We start from the raw sequence: 12,598 nt of genomic DNA, 5'->3' as shown, positions 1-12,598 counted from the left end.
TGTGTACGTTATACTACAGCAGCAGTACTTACAACATTTGACAAGTTTAGATGCTGTCAGCGGTGATCAGGATCTGCAAATCATTCGCCATCGTCCGTGCAGTCATCTTTCCTTACTCTGTTTATGTGGTAAGTAAAATCATGTACTGCAATGTAACAGGCTAACCGTGTCCCTTTAGTGGCTCGCCTTATTTTATTAAAATGCCTTATTTGTTTTCTGTGCCTTTCTGAGTACAGACACCAACCCATCCCTTCACTTAACATCTCCTGCACAACCTGGAACATTACACTTATTCCCGTGAACGGCCATTTTCGCTATTGTCCTCGCTTTGTTTTTTCACAATAGACCTTTCTCACAACTTCCGTATTTTGCGCCGGAAATACGTAATTGCTGTGTAAACCCATTTCCGCCCCGGTATGCCGGTAACCAGTTAACCAACGTGAAAAACGCTTAACGTGGCTTAATGTATGTAAAAAACGACCAGGAAACCGCAAGTTTCTGTCAGACCTTACGTGGAACAAACATTAACTACTATCAAAAGAACAAGCCCTTATTCCACAGATAAAGTGAATAATATCACGTTAAGCGTTTTCTCCCCCATAGAAGCCCATTATAAGGAAACAGCTTAACGTGGTTTACGTACCTCAACAGCGACCAGGGAAAACCAAACGTATGTTAAATTTGACTTATAATAAATACTTGCTGCTGTCAAAAGAACAAGCTCTTATTCAGCATATAAAGTGCGCGCCCCCCATAGAAGTCCATTATAACAAACAATGTTAAGCTTTTTCCTTAATGGAGTTCTATAGGGAGAAAAGCGTGATATTATTCACTCTATATTATTCACTTTATATGCTCAATAAGAGCTAATTATTTTGACAGCAGAAAGTGTTTATTATAAGTAAAATTTTAAGCCACGTTAAGCTTTTTTTTTTTGGTATAATAGACTTCTATGGGGCGCGATCACTTTATATGCTGAATGAGAGCTCGTTCTTTTGAGAGCAGCAAGTGTTTATTTTAAGTGAAATTTAACAGAAGTTTGGTTTTCCCTGGTCGCTGTTAAGGTAAGTTAATAAACCAAGCTGTTTCCTTATAATGGGCTTCTATGGGGGAGAAAACGCTTAACGTGATATTATGCACTTTATCTGTGGAATAAGGGCTCGTTCTTTTGATAGTAGTTAGTGTTTGTTCCAAGTAAGGTATGACAGAAATTTGGGGTTTTCTGGTCATTTTTTACGTACGTTAAGCGTGTATAAACGCGGTAAAATCTTAGTGGAAAAACGTATATCCTTTATCCAATTTGTTCCTCTTTGTGACGGAGTTTTCCTACACGACTCTTATGGGGTCTGCAAAAGTTATCTTTGACAAACCAGCGAGGGAAGTTGTGTAGACTCTCTCCATTTTAATTTTAAATTACCCGGCTTTCTGCTGTGTTGACATTACACAGGAAGTCTGCATACCCTGCGATTGCGTATTTCCGGTTTCTGTGAAAAAGGTCTATAGCCTAGCTGCAGAACTTCTGATGATTAGGCTATGCAAATGTTGGGGGCGTGACTATTAATGATCGTGACTATTACGTCATAGTCTGTGTTATGTTGGAATTGACCTATTTTTCAGTGGTCTTTTGCGAACACCAGATTTATATAAGGAGGAGGAAACAATGGTGTTTGAGACTCATGGTTTGTCATGTCCATATACAGAACTGTTATTATTCAACTATGCCAAGGTAAATACAGTTTTCCATTCTATGGCTCCTTTAAAGCGAGACACTGCAGGCAAAAACTGTTTTTTCAAGCACCTATCAAGTTTGAGCTTTTGGGCTTTGGTTTTTCATAAAGTGTTCATTCAGACTAGTGGAAAGAAAACATCCAAAAGACACCGGTAAGTGTTTCTTTTATAGCACTTTATCTACACTCTTAAAAAAGATGTGTTAAAAACAACACAGCCTTTGACGATGAAAACTTGAAGCACGAGGAAATTTGCTTGTCTCAGTAGAATAACAGCTCATGAAGTGGGGCAGCAATGTGATTGGCTGATATTTAACACATATTGTGTTGGACACACTGTTTTGGATATTTTCTTTTTTTCTTTTTCGTTTTTAACACACATTTAACACAAAGTAACACAAAATGTGCTAAAATAGACATAACACAAACAATGTGTTAAAAATTAACACATCCTTTTTGAGAGTGTATTTGTGTCAATAGATTTCAATTACAATGCATATTTTTAAAGGCCATTTTCTCAAAATGAGCTTTTTCTCCTACACTGAGCCATAAATCTGCACTTCAGTAGCACTTACACACGCCAAACTTTACAGTTTTATTCTTGTCTATATCCTGAAGGTTTTTACAGAGGAGTTTGTTCATATCTAAGTTGCTTGATTTTATACAAAATTTATTCCTCAAAAAACATGGCTTATTTGCATATTAAAACTTAACATTTAAAAAAACTTGTAATACAAAAAATGCTTGCAATTATCAATGTAATCAATCAACTGAGTAAGTAAGGTGGTAACTATTAGTTATTTTTTACCCTATTCACCTGCGGTGTCAAGCCTTAAACATCAATAATAAGAAATTTTTCTTGAGCACCAAATTATCACAGTGGTTTCTGACTTATTCTGCATATTATTTTGTAGTATTATTTATAGTATATAATAATAATTTATAGTGTATAAATCATACACAGCTAAGTGGTTATATGTACATACCTCTGAGGAGGAAAGGAAGACAGTTTTCCGCAAAATACTGAACGAGTAAAAAAATTGTAGTACAATAATAAAACAATGCCAATGTTACACAATATAATATTTAAAAAGTGCACAAACTACTTGTTTTTTAAAGAAACATTGTCCAACAGCATCTCTTTCATCTCCCCTGAGCTCATTGAGTTTTAACAGACCGCCTAAAGCTTGTGGTGTGTTTGGTGGGGGGGTAATTGTGAATGAATGGGGATGGGAAAAAAGTAACGTGTGAGGAGGCAATGCCTTCATCACGATATGATTGGTTTATCCCGCCTCTTGTGTGCGTTCCTGTTTGTGATTCAATCTGAATGAACAATATAATGGTATTAAAGGTCCCATATTGTACATATTTCTGGAGGTTTATTTTAGTTGTTGATGTCCTTAAGAATATATATTTACGGTATAAGTGCCAAAATCCATCTCAATATATTTTTACAGCTCCTTTTTTAGGAGCTCTGTCAAAAACAGGTCGATTTTGGCCCATCTAATTAATATTCATGAGCCTCTCTTCTGATTGGCCTGTTGTTTTCTGAGTGACGCACAGCCAGGCCAATCACAGGTACATAACTGTTGCTTCAGTAAAGCCCCTTTCACAATGCGCGCTGATTCTGGAAAATTACGGGAATGAGCGCTGTGTGAACAAAAGCCAGAACCAATAAAGGCAGTGTTGTAGTGATGCATGTTACCCTGCGACTCTTCACAACGAAAAAATACGTGCAAAGTGGAATGAAGCGGCGATCAGGCAGAGCCAGCTCCGCACTATCAGCGCTGAAGCACAGTTTGTTCAGGTTAGTTTCAGTTTCGTGAAACGTACGCGAGTAGATCGGACGTCACATCGTTATGGAAGTCACAGCGGCTCGTGAAAATGAACAGCTACTTTAAGCAGGCTGTGTGCAGTTTACTGTGGATTGACTGTTTTGAAACTCATATGGTAGTAACATAGCCCCTAGACCTCAGTTATCATGAAAAAAGCCAGGAAATTTCGATTTTGACAATATGGGACCTTTAAAGGATAAGTTCCCCTCCAGAACAAAAATGTACAGATAATGTATTCACCCCGTTGTCATCCAAGATGTTCATGTCTTTCTTTCTTTCTTTCTTTCTTTCTTTCTTTCTTTCTTTCTTTCTTTCTTTCTTTCTTTCTTTCTTTCTTTCTTTCTTCAGTCGTAAAGAAATTATGTTTTTTGAGGAAAACATTTCAGCATTTTCTTTATACAGTGGACAACTATGGTGCCCTGAGTTTGAACTTCCAAAATGCAGCTTCAAACGATCCCAAATGCGGTTGTAAACGATCCCAGCCAAAGAAGAAGGGTCTTTTCTAGCGAAACGGTTGGTTATTATTATTTTTTAATTACAATTTATATACTTTTTAACCTCAAGCGCTCGTCTTGTTTTTTCTGGTTCAAGACAGTAAGGGTATGTCGAAAAACTCATCTTACTTTCTTCCTTAACTTCAACAAAAAAGTTCAGGCAGAGCAAGACAAGATGAGTGTTTGAGGTTAAAAGGTATAAAAAAAATGTAATAAAAAAGATTGTAGATAAGACCCTTCTTCTTTGGCTGGGATCTTTTGAAGCCACATTTAAACTGCATTTTGGAAGTTCAATCTCGGGGCACCATAGAAGTCCACTAGATGGAGAGAAATCCTGAAATGTTTTCCTCAAAAAACATCATTTCTTTATGACTGAACAAAGAAATACATGAACATCTTGGATGACAAGCGGGTGAGTACATTACCTGTTAATTTTTGTTCTTGTTTAAGGTGAAGACTAATTAAAAAAAGTAAGTAAACAACTCACACACTTAGATATAACCAATTTGTTATGTCAAAATAAGACTTAAAGGGTTAGTTCACCCAAAAATGAAAATTAGCCCATTATTTACTCACCCTCCAGGCATCCTAGGTGTATATGAATTTACATTTGATTAAAAAAAACTTTGAGGACTTTGCCTCATCATTTCAGAACACCACCACACACCACTGATACACACACACACACACTTGTCTACTAGGGAGAGCAATACAATCTCTCTGAAGAGACACTAAGGTATTTACAACATTTAAATAACAGACATCACAAACCGAGAGTCTTTGATTTTACCATATTAACCATACTTACTACAGTTTATGATGCTACTGTAAAACCATTGTACATCTGTATGGAATCTACATACATGTTGGAATAATTAGATTTTTTAAAAACATTTTTCAAGTATGTAGCAGAATAGTAGGCAAGCTTTGGAACATACTACTTTGTCTTTAACGAACTCTCTGTTGCTTAGTTACCTGAATCCTGTCACTGTTTAAACTGCCCTGTCAGTTAACATCATCTACATTTCGTTTAATTTTATTTCCTACGGTATTAAAGAGAAATGAAGAGGAACTTTCTTTTTCGAGTCTTTCGTGCCGAGAACTCTGCTCTGTTTGCATAATGATGCATTTAAAAGTTAATGAGCAAACCTATCATTATAAAAGTTCATAATGTTGCTGCACATGAAATATACCATGGATAACATTAAATACATATTTTCTATTAGGTTACACATTGGTTATTCATCACTTAAACCCCTTTCTCTGCCTGTCCGTTGGTCGCGCATATCCGCCATGTTTGTAGTTTTTTTAATCACTTTTTTGCATAGACTGTAAAAAAAGATGGACGACGCATCTCTGCTTCATTCCATATAGAAAAGCGGAGCCAATGCGTCTCAATATGGCCGCTGCCATCTTTTTACGTCATTTGGAGCCAGAGTCTGCGCAGTTGAGTCGTGAGGCCGAGCCACGGTATCAAAATCCCGCCCAAACACCCGCAGACCCAATCGCAAGATCACAATCATGACACCACACCCCGTTTTTGTAGAATTAAACTACCTAAAAACAAACTTATTTAGAAAAACGAACACCTGAACATGAATCAGCATTATAAGAACTACCTCACACGATGGAAACCATCTTTGGAAAAAAATAATTTGAAGTGTAATTCGATTATTTAGTTTGGCTCACGTCCCATTAGATTACATGGAGAGGGCAGGGTTTATGACCTATCCTGCAGCCAGCCACCGGGGGGCGATCGAAATGTTTTGGCTTCACTTTTCAGGACTTGTACGGCACACTTGCTTTTTTGCGTGTTTGTAGTTCTAATCGAATCCTAGTTCACCGCGCAATGTGTTGTGGGCAATATTAGCCGTTAGAGTGTGCATTGATCCGCACTTCGAATTCTGAAGTTAAGTAGACCATCCGGGAAACTTTGGAATACTTTTTTAAACATACTATGATTTGGAACATACTAATTCTTTTTTCGAACACTATTTAGGAAGGATAGTATGCAAATTGGGATGCAGCAAATGATTCAGCTGCCGGCGCCATCTTCTGGCGAGACACGGGAATTCAATTGGCACGCGACTCTCACAGTGCATTATGGGTTATCTCTAGCCGTTGAGTGTTGTGCACTCGTTCTTGTGGTGCACTGTGGGATTGAATGAGCGCACTCGAGAACGTCCACTATGGTTTTAAACACTACTTAAAATGGCTGTCCCCTCAAATAGTGCCCTGTCCATTTCGAATACAGCCTCTGTTGCTATAGAAACAATTAGCTTTCTGAGATGAGCGCTCAATACTGCGCATGTGCACAGGCTGATTTAGCCTAAAAAATAAGCTTTTTTTACGCTATTGAAGCACAAGGAACAATATTTATGATGCAGTTGTTGTCAGATTTGATTGGTGATTTTAATTATGAAATTTAATCGTAAATTTGGTGAACAGTTTTGAAGAATTTGATGTTTCCCCATTCAAAGAGATAGGAGCAGCACTTGCATGCCTGAGAGGCGTTTTAAAGAAGGGACTTTGGTAGTACTAAACTGTGTTCATTTACAAACCAGCTCGGTGATCCATTCATGTTGTGACAGTTGAGAGAAGTGGCAGCTTTCCCGCAGGTGGGCGTGGTTTCTGCACAGTGGACACGCCCCCAGTATTTCACACACTTCTCCAAGTACTGCTCACTGCAGAGCCAAATGGCCTACAGCTCCACCTCTCTTGATGTCCAGCTCCACCTCTGAGTGAACAAATGGGTGGAGTTAAGGTTAGGGATAGGGTAAGGGGTAGGGTTAGGGTATGGTTAGGTGTCTATCTCCACCCATTACCTCCATCTCCTCCCGTATGGCTCTGCAGCGAGCACCCTCTCCACTATTTTGATAGTCCACTTTAGACATTCTACTAACAGTAAGTAACGGTGTGGTGACTTTCCAACTACATGTCAACTAGCAGTCATTAGATTAATAGTAGACTGTCTGCGTAATATCTTCTACCACTTTATTTTGATAGGTCCACAATATACAATACACGGATTACAAGAAACTAACCCTAAACCAAACCTAACAGTCTACTCTGAGAGTTAATAAACATGTAGTTGCAAATTAATGAGAATTAGTTGACATGTAGTTGCAAAGTTATAGTTAGTAGAATGTCTAAAGTGGACTATCCAAATAAAGTGTAACTGAGAATACTACTTTTTTTTAAAAGATTTTGATCATTTGTTTTATTTAGCTAGGGCCTACTTAGCTACTTTAGCTACTAGGCTTTTTCATCATTCAAATTTGACAAACTCAGAACACATATTTAATATTGCTTTACACGGACTTTAAATTATTTTATAAATCACTTTTATTGTGTATGATCTGTATGAATTATTCGAGAGAGACATTGCTTTAGATGTTTGTCTCAGCAAAGTGATGTTCCAAAGTGATGTGCTGCTGCCCTCTGTCTTCACAAAAGTACCTTTCTTGTGATCGTGTGTGTTGGCTGCCTGTCTATAGCCTACTCCATGTGTTAAGATGACTGTTCAGATATACAGGAATTAATCACAAGTGAAGATCTCCACCTCCTCAGAATCTAGGATTATAAAAGAAAAAGCACCCACGGGTACATGTGTGGGATAAAACATTTAACAAAAACAGAAATAAATCATTTAACTTAAAATAGTGCACAACAAATGGATCAAAATAGCATACGATCAAGCTTTCTCATTAGTAGTAGAGTGACAATCCTTAAAGAGTTACCATGGTAACCATAATTTTCACCAAAGAGTTACTACAGTTCCTGTATACTGTTAATATGTACATTTTAATAGTAATCGCGAAATTAGCCACCACTATAATACACTTATACATTATAATACATTTTTAATATTACTAATTTAGCCAATGTTACACTTCAAGTAATATATATATATATATATATATATATATATAATAACACATTTATTGTTTGGTTAGAAAGAAATCAATCTACATCAATCTACACTCCATACACCATACTGACAAAGTAAAAACAGAATTGTCACAACTACGTAAATTTATACCGGTATATATACATATATATATAAGTACATTGCATTAGTATTCATACCCTTAACTCAGTACTTAGTTGAAGCACATTTACAGCTTTAAGTCTTTTGGGGTATGATGTGACAAGCTTTGCTCATTCATTTAGCAATTATCTGCCATTCTTCTCCTCACCACTTCTCCTCTCAAGTTCTGTCAGCTTAAATGGGGGCAGACGCACATTTTCAGGTTTCTCCAAAAATGTTTGATTGGGTTCAAGCCCAGACTTGTCGCTGGGCCACTCAAGGACATTCACAGAGTTTTCTATAAGCCACTCTTGCTGTGTGCTTAGGGTCATTGTCCTGTTGGAAGGTGAACCTTCTGCCCAGTCGGAGATTCTGAATGCTCAGGACTGGGTTTTCATGAAGGCTATCTCAATGTTTTGGTGCATTGAGATTTTCTTTAACTCTGATGAGTCCCTCAGTCTCTGCCACTGAAAAACAGCCCTAAAGCTTGAGGCTGCAACCAGCACACTTTACTTTTGGGATGATGCTCTGCAGGTGATGAGCAGTGCCTGGTTTCCTCCAAACAAGATGCTGATAGACAGATAGACCGACATACAGATAGATAGATAGATAGATAGATAGATAGATAGATAGATAGATAGATAGATAGATAGATAGATAGATAGGGAACAATCAAATGATAGAGATAAACAGCAGATTAACTATAGAAGCATAGAACGATAGAATGAAAGAAAGTAAGATAAGACAGATAGACAGATAGACGGATAGACAGATAGACTGACATACAAATGGATAGATAGATAGATAGATAGATAGATGACATACAGACGGATAGATAGATAGATAGATAAATAGATAGATAGACAGATAGATAGGTAGATAGATGACATACAGACGGATAGATAGATAGATAGATAGATAGATAGATAGATAGATAGATAGATAGATAGATAGATAGATAGATAGATAGATAGATAGATAGATAGGGAACAATAAAATAATAGATATAATCAGCAGATTAACTATAGAAGCATAGAATGATAGAATGAAAGAAAGTAAGATAAGACAGATAGACGGATAGACAGATAGACTGACATACAGACGGATAGATAGATAGATAGATAGATAGATAGATAGATGACATACAGACGGATAGATAGATAGATAGATAGATAGATAGATAGATAGATAGATAGATGACATACAGACGGATAGATAGATAGATAGATAGATAGATAGATAGATAGATAGATAGATAGATAGATAGATAGATGACATACAGACGGATAGATAGATAGATAGATAGATAGATAGATAGATAGATAGATGACATACAGACGGATAGATAGATAGATAGATAGATAGATAGATAGATAGATAGATAGATAGATAGATAGATAGATAGATAGATAGATAGATAGATAGATAGATAGATAGATAGATAGATAGATAGATTTGGTTTCTTTCATGGAAAGATGGAGACCATGAGGAAGAGGTTGTTCTGTGGACATTATAAGCGCTCCCAGCCCAATCTCTCCACCGTCTCCTGTGTCTCGTGGCCAGTAGGGGGCAACAGATTACATTAGCATGAAGGAGTGGGGTAGGTCAATATGAGTGAACGCTGTAGTATTCAGGGGGTTCAGATTACTTGAGAAATGTGACTACGAGGACTCCACAAAACGTAACAGCAGAAGTGCACGCTTATTTCGTGCCTTTCAACAGCGTGGAAGTAGCGAGGCCGTTGGAGAAAAACTAATAGGACTATGAGGACGAAAAACCGAGAGCCAGAGACACTAGACAAAGGAGAGCTCCATTTCCATAAAAACACTCCATAACGGAACAAACAAAGCACAACAACTGTTTTGACACTTACATTGCTGTGTGGTTGTCGCCATATAAACAGGACAGACTGGACTGAAACCGAGCCTGCGTGGATCAGTTGGGAAAGAAAGCTGGAGTGGTTGAAATTCACTGATTTACTTCTGTGAAAATGGGGTGAGTTCACTCTCGTTTTACTACAAATGTCAGAAAAGCGACGACGATTGGTTGTGAATAGCGCAGCTAACCTCTTTTTGAGCACGTACTAGAGTTAGCATTTACTAGTGTGTGACAGTTGTACATTTAGTGTAACTTTAGTTTGGATCAGTATTTTTTTGGTCGGCGTAAGTTTGGAAAAGGCGACAGCGGGCTCACATTCCTGCTGTGTTTCAAAATCTACTGCGCTGTCTAACTAGACAGCATACTTAGTCGTCAATGTCCGCTTTTAGCCAGCTGAAAATGTCTAAAGTCATGCCCAAAAATGCTGCACGTGCCTGCAATTTCCAAAAATGTTGTCTACTAGTTAGCCAATGGATTTTGAGTCTCTGTCTCTCAGCTCTGTTTATTGGGAAGAATTTCTCTATTTTACCAGCAAAATAACTGTAACATGTATAGTCCTTGTTGTTTCATTATTGTTAAAAAATAATGCATTATTAATGCATTTCTGTTACTAAATTGATGCATGTGACATTGTAAATGTAATCATCTTCAGAAGCTTTGCATTCGTTCAAATGCCACAATCACCTTTCACTGTTCAACATTCATGTGTGTTAAGCTTTTTGCAAAACTGAAAAGAATAACCTTGAAAGTCTTGAGGCAGCTTATCTGGCACTTTCCATTAATAAGGCACAAAACAATCTTTTTATATATTTCAAAACAAATGGTTGGTGTTTTAGAGGTATTCAGAAAATGTTACATGAACTGCTTTAGGTCAACATGAAATGAAGTTTTACATGCATCTTGATGATTGTGAACAGTTCATTTATGTGTATGTTTTTACCTTTTCTTTTTGGTCAAAATCTTCTGGTGACGTACGTATGCCAGAGTTCTCCAGTAATGCAATACTGCAGCTGTGACGTCAAAACTCAGAAGACTAATTGAGATTTTCCTATGGGTCTTCATAATGTGGTTTTGGAATTCATGTGTACAGTAAGGTCTGTGGTTAATATAACTTGATATTTGGATGTTTTGTTGTATAAGGTAGACTGCACAAACTCACATCCCAAACATTCTTATGTAGTTTCTTATTGCAAACATATGTTTTTAAAAATAACCCTAACCAATCTAAAAATTGTGTGTCACTTATGCTGTAAAGTGATACATCCAAGTTTGTCAATTTATATTGACCACAGAAAAATCCCAATATAAAAACCCATAGGAAAATCTTGAGGGAACCCATGGTGAGTTAGGCTTGCAGGTTTTGACGTCAAAGCTTCTGCAGTCTATTTAGTCCACTTAAACTCTGCCCCTTTCTTAAAATTGACTATAAGCTTTCATTCCGATCTGCCTTTATCCAGCCAAACAGCTGATGGATAAAACCAGGTACCCACTCAATTTTTTTTCCCAATAATCCTAACACTAGGATGTGCATCACAATACAGAAGGAATGATCTGTCACTACTGTTTTATTGCAACTTTTTTCTTCTTCTTCAGTTTTTACAACCCTGTTACCAATATATTGTAGGAATAAATATTAAATAAACACCAGAATTTTTGATAATCCTTTTCAGGCGGGTGTACACCACAGTACGGAAGAAATGATATATCACTACTGTTATTTTCTATTAATTTTCTGTGTGCTTTGCACTTTTTCCAACCCTGTTACCAATATATTGAAGCAATAAATATTAAATAGGCATCAAAATATCCAGTAATCCATTTTGCAAGGATGTACGTCACAATATGGAAGAAATTATGTCATTACTGTTATTTTCTAATTAATTTTCTGTGTGCTTTGCCATTTATCAACCCTGTTACAATATATTGTAGCAATAAATATTAAATAAACACTAACATTTTTGTTAATTCGTTTTAATCAGATGTACATCACACTCTATGAAAGATATGTCGCTACTGTTATTTTCTATTCTATTTTTTGTTCTGTGTGCTTTGCGCAATATTTCCGACCCTGTTACCAATATATTGTTGCAGGAAGTATTAAATTAACACCAACATTTTCATTTCAATCGGATGTACGTCACAATATTGGAAGAAATGATATGTCACTAATTTTTTCCATAATATTTTGTATTAATATTCTGTGTGCTTCAATTTTTGCAGCCCTGTTACCAATATATTGTAGCAATAAATATTAAATAAACACCAACATTTTCAACAATGCACTTCAGTCGGATGTACGTCACAATATGAAAGACATGATATGTCACTGTAGTTATTTTTTATTAATTTTCTGTGCGCTTTGCAATTTTTGCAGCCCTGTTACCAATATATTGTAGCAATAAATATTAAATAAACACCAACATTTTCAATAATGCGCTTCAGTCGGATGTACGTCACAATATGAAAGACATGATATGTCACTGTAGTTATTTTTTATTCATTTTCTGTGCGCTTTGCAATTTTTGCAACCCTGTTACCAATATAATGTAGCAATAAATATTGAATAAACACCAACATTGTCGATAATCCATTTTAATCGGATATACGGGAATGGTATGTCACTACTGTTAATTT

The sequence above is a fragment of the Garra rufa genome, chromosome 20 (genome assembly GCF_049309525.1).
Source record: "Garra rufa chromosome 20, GarRuf1.0, whole genome shotgun sequence".
Lineage (NCBI taxonomy): Eukaryota > Metazoa > Chordata > Actinopteri > Cypriniformes > Cyprinidae > Garra > Garra rufa.
This window is presented reverse-complemented; position numbering follows the sequence as displayed.